Genomic DNA, 6,040 nt, shown 5'->3' on the forward strand with positions numbered 1-6,040 from the left:
GTGAGCATCTGGGACCAGCTCTACAAACCCCTTGCCACCACTTTACTCCTTTCTTTCGAAACAATACTGTTTGTGGCATTGAACGCCCGCTAGGATCTCATGTCTCATGCCTGAAATACACTTAAACATTTTTTTCCATGATTATAAAGGTTGTATATGTTCATCAAAATTTTTTAAAACCCTGCTTGCCCTCTTCCCTGATAACAGAAAAGTGGTGTCGATTGGCCTGGCAATAGGACCAGTCCCAGGAAGTAATCAGGATTACCAAAGCCAATTTCCCAGCCTCCCTTGCAGTTAGGAGTGGCCACGTGACCCATTTCTTGCCAGTGGAATCTTAGCAGGTCTGCTGGGGCGTTTCTGGGAAAGCTTTTGCTCTCCCTGCCTCCTGCTTAAAAGAGGAGGCCATGATATCTGAAGCTGCAAGAGCCGTCCTGTGCCCATGAGGCAACAAGAATGAGCATAAAAGACATCAAGCAGAGGATGTCAGAGAAGGGGGAAAGCCTGTTACTGATAGCTTCATTCTTACATAGTAAGAAGACTGAAGGTAGATGATTTCTGGCCAGTAAAATAAATGCCTATTGTTTAAGCTATTGGTTGGGTTTCTGTTATTTGAACCCAAATTCCTAAGTGATATAGGTACACTAAAATAGGAAACCCTTTGTAAACCATCCTCCACCAGACATAACTATCATTAAACTGTTAAACTTTGATATCTATTTTTCTAGGTGATTTATGCATATATTAATACATATAAAATTGATGCATTCATATAATAAATGCGTTCTGTCCCATAATCTGGTTTTTATACTTGATAGTATTTCATGGCATATTTCTGTGTTACCACAGCTTTTTTTAATGGTTCAATCTTCTACTGATAGACATTTAGGATATGTCCAGTATTTTCTCACTGTAAGTGTGCTGGTTTGAAAATATTATGTACCCCAGAAAATCCATGTTTTAATCCTGATTCAATCTTGTAGGAGAAGCTGTTTCTTTTAATACTCTAGGTTGGAATCTTTTGATTAGCTTATCTCCACAGAGATGAGGCACACACAATTGTGCATGTGACATTTTGATTACATGAAGATGTGACTCTACCCATTCCAGGTGGGCCTTGATTAGATTACTAGAGACTTTAAAAGGGAAACACTTTGGAGAAAAGACAGAGCCTAGAGAAATGAGAGAAACCTCAGAGCCGACAGAAACAGCAGAGCTGACACAGAAGCAGACACGTGGAGTACAGAGACACAGATGCATGGAGATGCTTGGAGCCCAGCAGATATTGACATGATATGTTAAGCAAGCCAGCACCTGTAGAGAGCCAAGGGAAGTCAAGAGATGAAATCCAACCCTGGAGAAGTAGATTGAGGAAACCCCACAGCAAAAGAGACTGAAAGCAGTGGGGCCCAGGAGCAGGGGACCAGCAGATGCCATGTGACTACCCAGCTGGGGTGTTCCTGACCTATGGGCCTTTCTTGAGTGAAGGTAACCTCTTGTTCGTTCCTTAATTTGGACATTTTCACTTCCTTAGAACTGCAAACTTGTAATTTATTAAACTCCCTTTAAAAAAGTTGTTCCATTTCTGGTATATCACATTCCAGTAGCTTCCTGTATTAGTTAGGGTTCTCTAGAGAAACAGAATCAACAGGGAACACTCGCAAATATAAAATTTATAAAAGTGTCTCACATGACCGTGGGAATGCAGAGTCCAAAATCTGCAGGGCAGGCTGTGAAGCTGACGACTCCGATGGAGGGTCTGGATGAACACCACAGGAGAGGCTCACCAGCTGAAGCAGGAATGGAACCTGTCTCCTCTGAATCCTCCTTAAAAGGCTTCCTGTGATTAGATTAAGCATCACTCATTGTAGAAGCTACCCCCCTTTGGCTGATTACAAATGAAATCAGCTGTGGATGCAGCTGACGTGATCATGATCTAATTCTATGAAATGTCCTCATTGCAACAGACAGGCCAGCACTTGCCCAACCAGACGAACAGGTACCACAACTTGGCCAAGTTGACACATGTCCCTGACCATGACACTTCCAAACTACCACATTAAGCGTGCTGAAACAATTATCCTTAACATACATCTGTGTGCATTTGTCTTATTGTTGACATTGGATAAAGTATTAAACATGGACAAAGGGTATGCATGTATTAAATGCTGATACATGTACCTGTTAAATAAATATTTATTGAAAAGCTAATACGTATGGCACATTTGTCCTTGTAAGTTCTCTCCCTTTGTGGAGCTTCTGGTCTGGTGGGAAAACTGGCAGTTGAGCAGGCAAACAAATAGTACACAGTTACAAAGTGTGATGACTGGTTTGAGGGAAATGAACGGATGGGGACCTTCCTAGATAGGATGACCAGCGAAGGTATTTGATGAGAAAACATTTAAGCTGAGAACAAAGAATCAGAAGACTCAGGCCCTAAATGGTTTAGGTGCAGCCTTTCAGGGAAGAAAGAACTTTGATATTTAATAATCTTAAGGAGGCCAGTGTGGATGGAGTAGCTGGAAGAAGGGGCTTGAGGGCAGGTGCGCTGTAGACAACTCAGCCCAGGTTTTATAGGGGTAGGAGAATACGTTTTTTCACATTGTATCCAGTCCAGTAGAGCCCTGGCTCGGGGGCTTTTGCTCTCGATCCTTAGTGGAGATTTCAAGCTTTGCCACTTAGCACATTCTCCAGGGCTCTGGTTACTTGGTCTGTACTGAAGTTGTTCAAGGAGACATTCTTCTCTTGGCCAAATATGTAACGGGCCCAGAGCTTGGGCTGTACATAAGAGCACTCATGAATTGGGATGGGCAGGTCTGGGCTCACCTTCTTTAGCTCCACACGGTGTTTATCTATGAAGTCCCTGACGCCCTGGCTACCAGGCGAGTGCTGGCATAAGTGGATTCCAGTCTCACGGAGGCCCAGTTTTGAGCCAACTGCTCAAATTCCTGTGGCTGCTCCCATTGTCACCATTAGGCCAAGTTCTCAATTTTACTTCATGGAAAGTCATTGGAGGTCTTTAAGCGAGCGAGTGGCCTGATGGGTTTTATTGTTATTATTACTATTTTTAATGATCACTCTGGTTGCTATTTTTCGTTTTTGGATCTGGAGGCAAAAACAGCCATGAAGAAGTAGATTGAGGAACCTGCACATGAACAAGACTGAAAGTAAGGAAGATGTTGGGGTGGTCTAGAAATGAGAATATATATAGTGGTTTGAAGTAGGAAATTAAGAATATAACAATTCATCAATGGATAAAAACAAAGTTTATAAGCGGGGAACTTAACATAAAAGTGTTCATTCCTACACTAATGGTTCACAATTTTATTTACAGCAGTTTTTTTAAGTTTTAAAATATTTTTATTTAGATATCTTCACGAGCATACAGTCCATTCAATTATACAGTCAGGGTAGGCCATGGTGGCTCAGCAGGCAGAGTGCTTGCCTGCTCTACCAGAGACCCAGGTTCGATTCCTGGTGCCTGCCCAAGCCAAAATATATATATAAATATATATATATACACACATACACACACAATCAGTGGCTCACAATATCATATAGTGGTGCATTCATCGCCATGTTCATTTTGAGAACATTAGTATGACTTCAGAAAAAGAAAAAAGTTAAAAAAATATATATACATTCCAGAACCCTTACCCTTCCCTCTCATTGATCACTAGTATTGCAAACTACTCAGCATTTTTTTTCAACCCTTTATCCCTTCTGTGTTAGTTTGCAAGCTGCTAGAATGTGATATACCAGAACTGCAACAGCTTTTATAAAGGGGAATTTAATAAGTTATAAATTTACAGTTCTAAGGAAGTGAATGTGTCTAAGTTAAGGCACCAACAAGAGGTTACCGTCACTCAAGAAAGGCCGATGGGTCAGGAGCACCTCTGTCAACTGGGTGGTCACATGGCTGGCATCTGCTGATCCCTTGTTCCTGTGCTAAGTTGCTTTCAGCCTCTGTTCCTGTGGGGGTTCCTCACTCTACTTCTCCAGGGCTGGCTTTCACCTCGTGGCTTCCCTTGGTTCTCTCCAGGTTCTGGCTTGCCTCTGAAGCGACTGTTCTCCAAACGTCTACATCTGCTCTGTCAGCTCTGAGGCTTCTGTCATTTCTAAGTTCTCTCCAAAACATTTCCTGTTTTAAAGGACTTCAGTAAACTAATCAAGATCCACCTGGAATTGTGGAGTAGCAGCTTTGTCTAATCAAATACAAAACAAAGTTAAAACCAGTACAAAATCTTATCAAAGTCAGCTACAGGCATGGTCTGTCCTGAGACAAAAAATTCTCCTCTGGCTGAGGACCTGTAAAACTCAGAGCAAGTTATCTGCTGCCAATATACAAAGGAGGCACAGTCATAGGATATATGTTCCTATTTCCATAGGGAGGAATTGGAAGGAGTACAGGGGTCACCGGACCCATACAATTCCTAAAAGCTGCAGGGCAAATGCCACTGGTTGGGATTTCACTGGATTTCAAAGTCTGAGAGTCATTTATCCTCGAGGCTTTAGAAGATAGCAGGCGCACCCTTTCCAAGGGCCTACAGTGAAAGTGCAGTGGCCTTGCTCTCTCTTCAAATGCTAGGATGCATCGCAACACTGGGGCTCACTGGGGAGGAACACCTTTTTCTCGGCTTTACCCTCTCCATATATTAGGGTAACACCTGGGATCTCTGCCATCTCTGCCTCCTCAGAACAATGGGGAAACAGTCAGGCTCCCCCCAATACCCAACTTATGTGCTCCACCCTCTCTGAGGCTTGAGGTGGCATAACACTTTCTGAACAACGATGAGGAAAGCCCACCCTCTGCTTCTGGGGCAAACTCACCCTTTCCACACGTATGGGCCAGTCTGCTCTCCTGAAGTTTCCTAGCTCCAGATCTCAGCCTCCATGGTTCTGCCTCTGAAGACATTGTACCTTCACTTTGGCCCTTCTCTGCCCCTTTTAGTCCAGACTGGCAGTGGTTCTATTTATACAGATCCCACAACCCTTTTGTAGGTTTGCTATGTAATACGCTGGGATCATGCCCATCAGACAAAAGGACTTTCCATAAATCCTTTCTGGATAACTCAATGTCCAATCCTTGCTTGTCCTGTAATGGCTGAATACTTCCATACTTAGATAAATTCTCACATGGGGCCCTATTTAACAAGATCTCACTTTCTGGAAGTGCCCAAAATTTTCTAGAACACGAATTTCTGTTTTCTTTGTACCTAAAAGTTCAGTTCTCAACTTATCTCTTTCCTCTTGTATTTTACTATAAGCTGCAAGGAGCAGCCAGACTGCATTTTCACATTTAGCATAGAAATTTCCTCTGCTAAATATCCAAGTTCATTACTCTCAAATTCTGCCTTCCATCTACAAAGAATATCTTCCTTCTAGTTTTCAATGACATGTTCATCATTTCTGTGCAGTGCCCTATCAGAAGTATCCTTAGAGTCCACACTTCTATCAACAGTCTCTTCAAAGCATTCTATGCCTTCTCTAAGAAGCTCCTCACAAATTCTCCAGAATCTTCCCATTATCCATTTAAACACCTATTCCAGCATGTTCAGTATTTGCAAACCACAGCAGCACCCCACTCCTGGTACTAAAATCTGTGTTAGTTTACAAGGTGCTGGAATGCAATATACTAGAACTGGAATGCCTCTTATAAAGGGGAATATAGTAAGTTACAAATTTACAGTTCTAAAGAAGTGAAAGTTTCCAAATTAAGGAACCAACAAGATGTTATCTTCACTCAAGAAAGACTGATGGGTCAGGAACACATATGTCAGCTGGGAAGTCATGTGGCTGGCATCTGCTGGTCCTCTGCTCCAGGGCTCTGTTGCTTTCAGCTTCTGTTCCTGTGGGGGTTTCTCACTTTATTTCTCCAGGGCTAGTTTCATCTCTTGGCTTCCCTTGTCTCTCTCCAGGTTCATCCCATGGCAATGTCTGCCAGGCTCCAAGCACCTCCAAATATCCATGTCTATGTTCTCTGAAGCAACTGTTCTCCGAGCATCTACATCTGCTCTCTCTTTCTCAGCTCTGAGGCGTCTGT

This window comes from Tamandua tetradactyla, chromosome 2 (genome assembly GCF_023851605.1).
Source record: "Tamandua tetradactyla isolate mTamTet1 chromosome 2, mTamTet1.pri, whole genome shotgun sequence".
In the NCBI taxonomy this organism is placed as follows: Eukaryota; Metazoa; Chordata; class Mammalia; order Pilosa; family Myrmecophagidae; genus Tamandua; species Tamandua tetradactyla.